This window comes from Cebus imitator, unplaced genomic scaffold, assembly GCF_001604975.1.
Source record: "Cebus imitator isolate Cc_AM_T3 unplaced genomic scaffold, Cebus_imitator-1.0 Scaffold791, whole genome shotgun sequence".
Lineage (NCBI taxonomy): Eukaryota > Metazoa > Chordata > Mammalia > Primates > Cebidae > Cebus > Cebus imitator.
Window position 1 is genome coordinate 49,062 of NW_016108106.1, and position 14,092 is coordinate 63,153.

General features: G+C 41.7%; 1 long non-coding RNA gene and 1 pseudogene across 2 annotated transcripts in view; both read right to left on the reverse strand.

Moving 5' to 3' along the window:
- LOC119469713 overlaps positions 1-14,092 on the reverse strand; it is a 60,536-nt pseudogene that overhangs the window by 23,776 nt on the left and 22,668 nt on the right. The gene's annotated exons all lie outside the window — the stretch shown is intronic.
- On the reverse strand, positions 1,365-13,948 carry LOC119469714. Its single transcript, XR_005198549.1, has 4 exons — positions 13,729-13,948; positions 10,615-10,707; positions 3,091-3,180; positions 1,365-2,008 (listed from the first exon to the last, which is right to left on the reverse strand). It is a non-coding gene; the product is annotated as an uncharacterized LOC119469714 (long non-coding RNA).

Sequence of the window (14,092 nt, forward strand, 5' to 3'; positions counted from 1 at the left end):
AAAGAAAGAAAGAAAGAAAGAAAAGCTGCTATCAAGAACCCATGGGCAAGGGTCAGTGCACAGCTGCTGAAAGGACTGGTTAGTGCTGCAGATACTGGCCCAGACAGGGTACCTAACTTATAAATGTGTGCGTGCAGGAAGATAAGATGGTCAGGTGATCCAGAAGCCTAGACTACTGCAGGAAAGAGTTACTGGTACAGATTCAAGATCTGGAAGGGATAAAGAAGCCATGAGCCTTCTGGACACTTATGTGGCCTCTTAGTAGAAAACTCTAGAAGCAGACACAGAATTCCTGAGTGAAGCTTTGTCATGAGAGAAGCATGGCCACACTATTGCCTAGCATGCATGTGTGTGAATATGCAGAAATCACATTGTAGCAGCAGGGTGGAAGGAAGAGTCTGCTCTCAGAACTCCTTCCTTTAGGTCCTCAGTCCCCTTTGACCCCTGGAGGAGACCTAGAACAGTATGACAGCTTGTGAGCCAAAAAAAAAGAAAGAAAGAAAAAGAAAAAAACAAAAAAACCTCTCCACTCTACAACAGACCCAGTGTCTCCCTTCAGCCAAGGCTGCTGGGAAATCTTTATTTTTTTTGAGAAAGGGCCTCACTTTGTCACACAGGCTGGAGTGCAGTGGTGTGACCTCGGCTCATGGCAGCATCGACCACCCAGGATTCCCCTGCCTCAGCACCTCCTCCCCAGGTAGCTAGGAATACAGGTGTGTGCCACCACGCCCAGCTACTTTTTTTGGATTTTTGGTAGAGATGGGATTTTGCCATGTTGCCCAGGCTGGTGTTGAACTCCTAAGCTCAAGCAATCTGCCCTCCTTGACTTCCCAATGTGCTAGGTTTACAGGCGTGAGCCACCGCACCCAGTCTAGTATCTTTAGTCTAACACCAAATATATGAAGTTTTCTGAACACCAACCAATTCTCCAACACAAACTGGGCATCCAACAACTCAATTCAGACAACACCCAGGGTCAGCAAAGAACCCGCTAACTCAGGGCTCAGCCCCACAACACTGCTTCCACTACACATGGCAGTCACAAGCCCCAGGGGCCCATCTGCTACTTCTGAGCAACTGTCTATAAATCATAGGCTTCCATAATTCCCTCCTTCAAGTTAAAAGATTTGATAAAACTACAAAGAACTTGGCAAAAACACTTCACCTGTGTTTACCAGGTTATTATATTGGATACAACTCAAAAACACTTTACCTATGTTTACCAGGTTATTATACTGGATACAACTCGGTAAAAGCCAAAAGGAAAAAATGTATACGAGAAAGAAAAGCAGGGAAAGCATGAGGCGGGTGGTGAATTGTGGTAGTTATACATCTTTCCAATCCTTTGCAGTAATTTCCAATTTCCTTACAGTAAGCTTTTCTCTGCAAGAAAAGCTTACTGTAAAGAAATACCCTTTTCATTATGACTTTGATGATGCTCCCTCTTTAGATATCACAAATTCACAGGCTCTACATTCTCATTTTTCCCTCATAAACAATTAAATAATTGTGTCTTCAGTGTTCAGAGCAGAATACTTGTTAGCTAAACTGCTCAAGTTTCTCTCCTTCCCTCAGGCTCCACCTTCAGTCTCAGCCAGCATACAACCCCTCTTCCTTCCCTTCCCAAAAACAGGCTGACTTCAGGGTGAAACATTCTCCTTTCTCTCCTCTCTCCCACCTTCTTTCTAATCTTGTTTGCTCTTCATATGAGAAACCAGCCCTTATCTGCCTCATTTTGGACATGCTTGCAGGTCTTATGCTTTGTGCTTTTTCCATTGCAATACTCCTTAGAATAAAGTCACTTCTTTCCTATATCAATATTTTTTACTTGATGATATCTAGAAACAGCCTCATGACAATAAAAATTACACCCTCTCAGAGGACATCACAACCCTCCTCCCATCCCAACTCTCACTGCATCTGCCTGTGGATACCCAGCTTTCCAGGGACCTGTAGCTTCTCAATGTAAAGGCTCCTTTCATGTCTAATTTGAGCCAGGCTGGACCACCTGCAGAAAAGGTTCCCCAGCAAGAAACTACTGGGCTACTGATGACCTCCTTTGGCAGAGTCAAGACTGGCCTTGCCTTGCAGTCAATAGGCTTAGGTCTCTGATTCCCAGTTTTTCACTTAGTTTTTATATAAAATAACTCAAGTGTTTAAAGAATCCAGCAAAATTCCTCAACCTCAGTGCTTATATTTATAGGAGGAAAGGAGATTGTAAGGCGCTTACATTTTATACTTCAATGAGAAAAGTCAAAATATCCATTTCAGACAATAAACATGTCGTTTAGGTATTATTTCCATAATAACAAATAAGTAATCATACATGAACATTATCAGGAATGTCAAGTCCTATTCCATAAAATTTAACATTAAATTCAGACATCCAGATAAAAGGATACAGAGCAGACTTATTCTTTATCACAAAGTCTCCACCATGCAGAAAAGAGAAACTGATGTTTTGGCACATCTCTGTAAATCACCAATTTATCTACCATAATTTCTTCTAAAAATTGGGTATACTTTTTTATAAGAAATTATGGTAGATAAATTGGTGATTTACAAAGATGTACCAGATAAATTGGTGATTTACGGAAGTGTACCGAAAAATTGGGTACACGTCTCTACCCATAAAGGAAATGTTTCCTACTTTTTTTTACCCAGTAACATTCCCATAACTAAAGCCCTTAGGTTCTGTTTGAAACCACTCCCAAAATGTACAAATCTCAAAAACTTATTACACACCCTCAAGGGAAAAATGAAAAAATTTTTAACAAATCACTAGACATTTTTTGAATTCACATTTTTATGCCTCTTTGAGAATATTTTCCTATTTTTCAAGCTCTATCAATAAAATGCATTGTACAATTAATAAAAATGGAAGTTGAAATAAGTAAACAATTTTTTCAAGATAACAAACCCAAGGAGTGGCAGTACTGGCTGAAATAATGATATGTCTGACTCATGTGTCAAGTCGGGTTTTCTGTCCTATTATGTACATCCTCCCACCTTCATCCTTCTCATTGAAGTACTCAATGACCACCCCAAGAGCCTCTGCACTGCATCCCCCTGTGTGCCTGGAGTACATACTTTTTTTTTTTTTTTTGGGCAGGTCCTTGCACCATCTTGCTAGAATGGACTTTGTCTTCAAGGATATTATCTTTTTCTTCCTTCACAATTCTGAAAAAAATCCAGATGGTGGAAATTATTTCTGCCTTTCCCCTCAATATCAGAATTCCATTGGCCGAACAGCAATGTGTCTCCAAAAAAATGGAAAGTGGATGGGAAAAAGAAAATCTTAATGTCACAAGGATGTGGCTTTTTAAATGAAGTGTAAACCACAGCGTGCTCTGAGCACCAGGGCACCTAGCAGTTCCCCTGAGAGGGTCCACCCCATACCTCAGGCCATCCACTATAAGGAAATGGTGCAGTAACTATTATTCCCTAAACACTCCACGAGACATGGCTACTGTGGGCATGTGAGATCGTCCCTAGACAGTTCTGAAGCTTAGGACCAGGAAAAGACAAAAGGATGGCTGAGGACAAATTACCCTGTAAAGTTGGGAGCCTAAACCCAAAACCATTCTGATAAGGTGTCTGTATCTGAAGAAGACAAAAGAAGAGGCACAAAGGATGTACACTTTTACCACTGTTATTCAAATCATACTAGAAGTGCTAACTAGAGGAATAAGAGGGCAAAAAGGGGCACCCAAATTGGAAAGGAAGAAGTAAAATTATCTTTGTTTGCAGATGATGTGGTCTTATATTTGGAAAAACCTAATTCATTAAAACACTATTAGAATTAATTGAATTTAGTCAAGATATAAGATTAAAAGCCAACTGGTAGTGGTGGTTCATGCCTGCAATCCCAGCACTTTGGGAGGCCGAGGCAGGCGGATCACCTGAGGTCAGGAGTTTGAGACCAACCTGGCCAATATGGTGGAACCCCATCTCTACTAAAAAAATACAAAAATTAGCTCACGCCTGTAGTCCCAGCTACTGAGGAGGCTGAGGCGGGAGAATTGCTTGAACCTGGGAGGCAGGGGTTGCAGTGAGCAGAGATCATGCCAATGCACTCCAGCCTGGGTGACACAGCGAGACTTTTTAAAAAAAAAAAAAAAAAAGGATTAAAAAATTAGTAGTGTGATGGCCAGGCGTGGTGGCTCACGCTTGTAATCCAAGCACTTTGGAGGCCAAGGCGAGTGGATCACCTGAGGTTGGGAGTTCAAGACCAGGCTGACCAACATGGTGAAACTCTGTCTTTAAAAAATAAATAAATAAAATAAAATAAAATAAAAAATTAGTAGTGTGTCTATATGCTAACAGTGAACAATGTGAAAAAGAAATCAAAAGAGTAATCCCATTTACAATAGCCACAAATTAAATATCTAGGAATTAAGCAAAGATGTGAAAAATCTCTACAATGAGTACTATAAAATATAAGACACTGATGCAAGAAATTTAAAAAGATAAAAAACTGAATAATATTTTATGTTCATGAATAGGAAGAATCAACATTTTAAAAATGTCCATACTACCCAAAGCAATCTACAGATTTATTACAACATCTAGAAAAACATCAATGCCATTCTTCACAGAAATAGAAAAAACAATCCTACAATGTAGACAGAACCATAAAAGAATCAGAATAGCCAAAGCCATTGTAAGAAAAAAAGAAACTGGAGGAATCACAGTATTTCACTTTAAATGATACTACAGAGCTACAGTAATTGAAACAGCATGAAACTGATCAGTGAAACAGTAGAGAGAATGCAGACATATCCATATATCTATGGCAAACTTATTTTTGACAAAGGTGTCAAGAATATACTGGGATTACAGGCATCAGCCCCCATGCCCAGCCCCACTTCTGAGCATCTATTCAAAATATGCAAAGTGTACTTGAAAGAAATATTTGTACATCCTAGTTTACTGCAGCAATATACACTGCATTAGTTTATTCCAGCATTGCTATAAAGAAATACCTGAGACTGGGTAATTTGTTTTAAAAAAAGAGGTTTACCTGGGTCATTGTTCTGCAGGCTGTACAGAAAGCACAGCAGCTTCTGCTTCCGGGGAAACCTCAAAAAGTTTCCAACCATAGCAGAAAGCGAAGGGACGGTGAGTCATCTTATATGGTAGGAGCAGGAGTAAGAGTGAGAGAAGAGGTGCCACATGCTTTTGAAAAATGACACCTCAGGAGAACTCACTCACTATGGCAAGATAGTACCAAAAGAGCTAAGCTAAACCATTCATGATAAGCCAACCCTATGACCCAATCACCTCCCACCAGGCCCCACCTCCAACATTAAGGATGGCAATTTGACATAAGATTTGAATAAAAACGCAGATCCAAACCTTATCATTTACAAAAGCCGAAAGGTAAAAAAACTCAAACATCCTTCAATGGATAAATGATTTAAAAAGATGTGGTTTATACATATAATAAAATATTCTTTAGTCTCAAATAAAAATATCGTCAGATGCTACAATTAGGATAAATCTTAAAGCCATTATTTTAAGAGAAATAAGACACCAACAAAGTGATAGTGTATGATTCCACTTTTATACAATGTTTTAAGTAGTAAACTAGGAAACAGAATTAGAAAGATGCTTGCCTATGGTTCGAGTTGTGAAACCTCAGTGGAGCCAGAACTCAAGGAGGGTTATTTAGGAAAAGCAGGCCCTCACCCAGGTGGCCAACTCAAGGGCCCATAGACATGGCTACAGATAGGGAAATGGTGCACCAAGCTTTGTCTTACTGAAAATTATGAAGCAGTTCTGCAACTATCTCAAACTCCTCTCAGTTAAGTCCACAAGTGGTCCTTCCCATCAAGAGACTTGCAGGGAGACACACCCAGCCAAAACTCTGGAGGCAGGCCTATATATCTTGGCCTCAGCTGTGCTCCCTGAAGCAGACCTGTGACTCAGTTCTAACCCTCACAGTCACAGTCTGTGGCTAGTTGCATACACTCTGGGAACCACATAGAGACTTGTGAAAACTGTTCCCAGGTAGTCAGAAGCCAAACCCATTCACACACTTGGTATTTGGTCCATTATATGCAGACAAACTTCAAAACCCAACCCTACTGCCTACCATATAGATTAATGTCCTCAAGGATATTTAATCTTTCCAGAGCCTACGAAGAATCCATGACTGTCCAAATCTCTGGTAACACAACCATCAAAGGCAGACCCCACATTAGACCCAGCAGTATCCTTGTGACCTAGCTACAACCCTTCTCTGCAAACTCAGAGGTAATAATATCATCAGCCTGTGGATCAAACAAACAGGAGATCTTTACCTGTCAAATATAGTTTATAGAAACTATAATCATTGTTAGATCCTTCAAATGTACAAACACAGGGCTGCTTCAGAGACCACAGCTGAGGCCAAGATCTGCAGGTCTGCCTCCAGGGCCACAGCTTCTATCTTACCTTATTTCTGGAAGTCTCTTTCAGAACAATGGGCAAGGAAAAGGAGAACAAAGCTCTCCAGCTTGGAAAAGAAGTAAAAATGTTACTGTTTGTAGATAATATGATCATGCATATACATATATATATGTGTATGTATATGCGCATATATATATATATATATATATATATATATAAAACCCTAGAGTAAAACAACAAAAAATCTTTGAACTAAGAAATGCATTCATTAAAGTATCAGGATACATGATCAATATACGAATACTTGTGGGTTTTGGTTTTGTTGTTTTTTTTTTCCGAGACAGGGTCTCACTGTGTTGCCCAGACTCATCTCAAACTTCTGTCCTCAAGTGATCCACCTGCCTTGGACTCTGAAAGTGCAGGGATTACAGAAATGAGACACAGCACCTGGCCCAATATACAAATATTTGTTGCATTTCCATACAGTAAACTTTCCAAAAAAAGAAATAATTGCCATTTGCAATAGTATAAAAAGAAATTTAATTAAAATAAATTTAACCAATGAAATAAAAAATATATACATTAAATACAATAAGATTGACGACAGAAATTGAAGTAGACACAAATAAATGGAAACATATTCCATTAGGATAACTAACCCTGTCAAAGTATCATATTATCCAAAATGATCTACAGATTCAACATGATCCCTATCAAAATTTTAGTGGCATTTTTCACAGTAATAGAAAACACAATTGTACAATATAAGTGTAACCTACAAAAACTTTAAATAACCTGAGCAATCTTGAGAAAGAACAACGCTGGGGCATCATACTCTCTAATTTCAAATTTTATTTAAAGGTTATAGTAATCAAGAGTATAGTATGTGCATAAAAATTGATACAAAAACCAACGGAGCAGAATAGGGAGCCCAGAAACAAAACCAGGAATACAAGGTCAAGTAATCTTTGACAAGGCCACCAAGAATATACAATGCAGAAAGTACAGTCTTCTTGATACACGGTGCCAGAAAAACTGGATATCCACAAGTGAAAAAATAAAAGTAGATCGTTTTCTTAAACCATACTCCAAAATTAACTCAAAATGAAGGACTTAAATGTAAGACATGAAACCTTAAAACTCCTGAAGAAAACATATTAAAAAAAAAAAGAAATCTTGTTGACATTGGTCTTGACAGTAACTTATGATAAGACATCAAAAGCACAGCAACAAAAAATACAAACAAGTGAGACTGTATCAAATTAAACAGCTTGTGCACAGCAAAGAAAAAAAATTTTTTAAACCCTACAACATAGAAAAATCAAGCCATGTATCTAGTAAGAAGTTAATTTCCAAAATGTATAATAAGCTTATGCAATTCAAAGCAAAACAATTATAACCCATTCAAAAACAGAAAAAAGATTATGTATTTTTTCCCAATAAAGACATACATACCAGGAAAATCTGTATGCTGTTGGTGAGATGTAAATAAATAGTCATCATAAAAACCAGTAAAAAATAAAAATGGAAATATCATACCCAGCAGTACCACTTCTGGGCATCCTACCGAAGGAAATAGTATTTGTACTTTGAAGAAATATCTTCAGCCCTATGTTCATTGTAGTATTGTTTATAATAGCCAAAATATGATATGTGTGTATGTATATATAGACAGCAGAATACTATTCTGCCATAATAGAAGGAAATCTAGCCATTTACAACATGGACAGGCCTGGAGGACATTATGCTAAATAAAATAAGCCAAACACAGAAAGACAAAGAAACTGCTTGTTTTAAGGTAGACGAGAAATCCAAAAAAGTAAACTCAGAAGCAGAGTGTAGAATGGTGGTGGTTAGTACCTGAGGGTAGAAATATGAGATGTTCAAAGAGTACAAATTTTTAGTTACAAATTAAGCAAGTCTGAGAAATCTAATGTAAATTCGCATTAGATTAGCCAAATGCACTGTGTTTATAGTTATTAATACTGCAATTTATGCTTACAATTTGCTACACCAGCAGATCTTAAGTGTTCTTACCACAAAAAAAAAATTTGAGGTAACAGATGTGTTCATCAACTTGACTGTATTTTGTTTCACAATGTTTATGCATATCAAATAATTACATTGTACACATTAAATATATAGTTATACAATTTTTATTAGAAATATCCATGTCACACAAACACAGTTGTACAGTAAGTCCTCAATGTTCAAAATAGGTTCTCAAAAACTGCATCTTTAAATAAAACAATGTTACTATATGCAATTAAACTATGGTAATTCCGCCTCCTGGTTTCAAGGGATTCTCCTGTTGCAGCCTCCCAATAGCTGGGATTACAGACGCATGCCATCACACCTGGCTAATTCTTTGTATCTTTAGTAGAGACCCAGGCCGGTCTCAAATTCCTGACCTCATGATCTGCCCGCCACAGCCTCCCAAAGTGCTGGGATTACAGGCGTGAGCCACCACGCCTGGCCAAAAAGTTTTCTTAATATGTTGCTTCAAAGTATCAACAATGTTAAGTGAGAATTTACAGTACACATATATAACTTATATAGGTCTGTGTATGTGTGACACCCACATTTTTATATACAGATTTCAATGACAGAATCCCAGTAGGCTTCTTACTAAAATTATAAGATAATTGTTATTAAGAAATAATAATACACACTTAGCAATGTTCTAAGCTGGTTAATGACAGTACATTTAAGAAATCTAGAAGGTGAGTAGATACTTTATTCAAGTAGTGTCCAACCCTATGAATGTAAGAACATTTTGCTTATCTGTTCTGGTAGTTATCATAAAAATTATTCATTAACTTTTTTTTTAAAAGCTCATCATGTATCATTAGTGTTAGTGTATTTTCTGTGTGGCCCAAGACAATTATGGTTTCAATGTGGCCCAGGGAAGCCAAAGGGTTGGAAACCCACGCTTTAAACTATATTATAATTTGAAAATTTACACAGAGTTTAAATTACAAATCTCAGTTTCTACTAAAACAATAACAATCTGAAGAACAATCAACATTACATTTTTTGTATTTAGGAAAATGCTTATCATTCTGATAAAGTTGCTGACAAGAATTTTTGCAGAATTAAATTTGCCATAGAATTAAAAATCACTAAGCGGCACCAGGTGCAGTGGCTCATGCCTGTAATACTAGCACTTTGGGAGGCGGAGGCGGGTGGATCACAATGTCAACAAATCGAGACCATCCTGGCCAACATGCTGAAACCTCATCTCTACTAAAAATACAAATATAAGCTGGGTGTGGTGGCGGGCGTTTACAGTCCCAGCTACTCAGGAGGCTGAGGCAGGAGAATCACTTGAACCCAGGAGGCGGAGGTTGCAGTGAGCCGAGATCGTGCCACTGCACTCCAGTCTGGAGACATAGCAAGACTCAGTTTAAAAAAAAAAAAAAAAAAAGACTAAGCAGAAAAGATGCAACATCTGTCCCTGGTGTTCCTAGGATTTCTGAACCAAATCCCAACATGTCCACTACTTGCCTTACATATTTTAGACATGATGCAAAAACAATATTTGAAAAAAATACATTAACATAGAGCTCCTCAATAACACAAATATTCCTATGTCTCCAAAAGCAATGAAACAGCAGTCAGATCATGCAGCCCCTTCTAAGTGATAAAGTGGACACTGGCTTTCCCTGTAAACTTGAAGGGAGATCACTAAAGAAAAAAGAGAATTCTTAGAATATTTAACGCCATGGACTGAAGATGCCCCTATTTGTGAACATGAGAAAAAATGCAGCCTTTTCATGGGTCGGGCGCGGTGGCTCAAGCCTGTAATCCCAGCACTGTGGGAGGCCGAGGCGGGTGGATCACGAGGTCAAGAGATCAAAGATCAAGACCATCCTGGTCAACACGGTGAAACCCCGTCTCTACTAAAAATACAAAAAAATTACCTGGGCATGGTGAGGCGTGCCTGTAATCCCAGGTACTCAGGAGGCTGAGGCAGGAGAATTGCCTGAACCCAGGAGGCGGAGGTTGCGGTGAGCCAAGATCGCGCCATTGCACTCCAGCCTGGGTAACAAGAGCGAAGCTCCGTCCCCCCCACAAAAAAAAAAAAAAAAAAAAAAATGCAGCCTTTTCAGAAATTATTTTCACTGGAGAAGGGCTTTCCAAATACATTCTAAGGCCTGGCTTCCTTCTTCACCTCTGGTCCACTTGCCTGTGTCATCTCCTTCATTCACTCTCACCTACCTGGGCTTTCAGTTACTGTCTCACATGTCTTCCACTAGGGCTCTTTTCTTTGCTCCAAACAGGTGACCCGGTCTGAGTTAGAGAGAGCAACACCTATTTAAAAAAAAAAAAAAAGGCCGGGCGCGGTGGCTCAAGCCTGTAATCCCAGCACTTTGGGAGGCAAAGGCGGGTGGATCACGAGGTCAAGAGATCGAGACCATCCTGGCCAACATGGTGAAACCCCGTCTCTACTAAAAATACAAAAATTAGCTGGGTGTGGTGGCACACGCCTATAATCCCAGCTACTCAGGAGGCTGAGGCAGGAGAATTGCCTGAACCCAGGAGGCGGAGGTTGCGGTGAGCCGAGATCGCGCCATTGCACTCCAGCCTGGGTAACATGAGTGAAACTCCGTCTCAAAAAAAAAAAAAAAAAAAATTAACATGACTATTGCTGAGGATTCTCTAATTACCAACATAGTACTATGCTACGCAGAAAAGAGAAATTCTGGAAGATTTAAAAAAATGAATTAAAATAATTGCTTTTTTTTTAAAGATTCCTGACAGAATCTTTAGAATATATAAGTATTTTAAATCTGTGGGTTCTGAGTTCTGCTACCGAATACTACTGAATCAAAAATAAGTGGTACAAACTGGATTTTAAGATGTGGAAAATAATATCTTATAACATTGAATTTCTAGAATTACCAACTAATCTAGAGTGAAGGACACAAATTACTTCAAGAAAAGAGAAGGTTTAGGTAAAGATGAGACATCTTAAAAGATTTTCTTTTTCACATCAGCAAACTCCCAATTTCTTCATGAAGAAAGAAACTTAAATTAATCCACGCAAAGCAGAAGTTCCCAAGAGACATTCTACAAAGGAAAAAAATAAAACTCTTGGGGAGTATTAGGTATTACATATTAAAGTTATCCTCACCCTTGGTCACTTGGGTGACCAAGTTTCTGTAGTTCTCCAACATCACATCTCTGTATAAATTCTGCTGAGCAAGATCTGGACATTTCCACTCTTCTGGGGAGAATTCTATGGCCACATCCTTGAATGTTAAGAGTTCCTGAAAATACATATTTATCAGGTGAGTTTTTTTTTTTTTTTGAGATGGAGTTTCGCTCTTGTTAACCCAGGCTGGAGTGCAATGGCGCGATCTTGGCTCACCGAAACCTCCGCCTCCTGGGTTCAGGCAATTCTCCTGCCCCAGCCTCCTGAGTAGCTGGGATTACAGGCACGAACCACCATGCCCAGCTAATTTTTTGTATTTTTAGTAGAGACGGAGTTTCATCATGTTGACCAGGATGGTCTCGATCTCTTGACCTCGTGATCCACCCGCCTCGGCCTCCCAAAGTGCTGGGATTACAGGCTTGAGCCACCGCGCCTGGCCCAGGTGACAGTTCTTAATTTGACAACAGGAGAAATGAGTTAAGAGAGCTAGTTCTGACTTATGGGACTGACTGGAATTATCTGATAAAATAACTTTCAACACAGTAATGTTCTCTAAATAATTATATAACTGAGGAAAAAGGAGGGCATGCCAGTCACTTCTCTTGCTAGAGTGGAAATATGGGCTACACTGACCTGCCCCCACCCAAAACCAAGCAGAGCAGGCTCTGTGTGACCTACTGGAACAAAGGGTGAACTCACTTCTCATTAAAGTATCTGGAAGCCCTCATGCTTGCCCCCGGCCTCGTGGTAGAATCATGTGATGAATTTAATTTAAAAAACAGGAATTTTTTAGGCTCTTTCAAAGTGCTGGGATTACAGGTGGCTCACACCTGTAATCCCAGCACATTGAAAGGGCGAGGCGGGCAGATCACAAGGTCAGGAGATCGAGACCATCCTTACACGGTGCAACCCTGTCTCTGCTAAAAATACAAAAAAAAAAAAAAAAAAAAAATTAGCCGGGCGTGGTGGCCTGCACCCATAGTCCCAGTTACAGGTCTTCTGGCCATTATGTGTGTTCTTAGGAGAAAACTGTAAGAGCAAAGCTGGCAAAGGGCACAATTCCTGATAGTAGAACTCTCTCCGGGGAGGGATGTGGCCATGCAAATGCCCAGTGGGTGTGCTCAGGAATGGGTTAGTGGGTGAGGGCTGGCAGCAGGGTGCAGGGAAGCGATTTTGTCAGAACTCCTTTCCTCTAGGTTTCCAGTTCCCTCTCTCCCTTGGAGGAGACCTGGAAGAACAGGACAGCGCATGTGCAGAACCCTGCCAGGTCTCCCTCGGACACCCGCATCTCCCTCCAGCCCAGATTTAGCCACGTCTGTCTTCTGAGAGAAAACGTGCTCAACACTAGCCAATGCTCCACCCCAACGGGACGTCCAGCAACTCACTAACGACACCACCCAGAGTCAGCGCCGACCCCACAAGCTCAGCGTTCTCCCCGCAGCTGTCCCCCGCAGACGCCAGTCCCTGCCTCTGGACACCCATCTTCATTTCTGAACGCCCGCCTACAAACCAAGGGCGCCCCCACCCTCCTCAGGTTCAATCACGTGGCAGAACTACTCAGAACTCAGCGAAGCGCTGGGCGCACCTCCGCCGGTGTATTCTAAAAGATGCCCCTCAGGAACGCCAAGCGGAGGAGACGCTCAGGGCGAGGGAACTGGCGGGAAAGTCGGGGCGGGCGGGTGATTCGCTTCGCTCCCTCACACACCTCACAAAAGCCTTTCCTTCAAGGCCCGCGGGCAGCCCCCAAACCACGAGCCACGGCCGGGGCTGTCCCATCCATGAGTCCCCGTTTGCTCACAGGAACTCCATGTTTTCACRGAGCCTCCCTCTAATTCCGAACAGGGTCCAGTAGGGACGGGACCCMGGACCACAGCGCCTCCCACGCAGGCACCGCGCACGCCGCGCCGGCGTCTTCCCGATCAGCTCCTCCTCACCTCACAGCCCGGGGARGRTGCGGGCTGCGGGCGCAGAGCTGCACAAGAAGGGCTGCAGGCTGGGCCAGAGCCGCCGTGCGGGGACCGACGGGAGCCCGGGTCCCTCACCGGAGGGGACTGAGGACCGACGGCTGAGCTGCGGCAGCCGGGACTCGGCTCACAGACTCGGTCCCGCCGCCGCCATTTCCCGCCGGTTCCGATGAGGCCTCCCCAGCCTCGGGACGCCCTGCCCCGCACACTCACCATTTCTGGGCTTCAGGGTGTCGCGGAGTCTTAGCTACGAATCATCCGATGCCCGCAGCTCACGGAGCGACGGAGGCCGAGGCTGTGGCAGAATCACCGGGGCCTCCCTGATGGGGTGGAAGCAGGCGGTGAGGCCCTGACCGAGCTCGGGCTGGAGCAAAAGCCGCGCCAGATCCCGGATCCCGCCCTCTCTCCTCCGGCTGTGCGCCTGATTGGGCAGTTCTCAGCCCAGCGCCCTGATTGGACGTGGCTCCAAGCTCCACGCCCTCAGGCTTTGAGTGACAGAAATTGCGACCATACAGTGCACTGAATGAGGCAAGCGTGACAGACTCGTTCCTGCAGGCACTTTCAGGCAGGGCTTTCT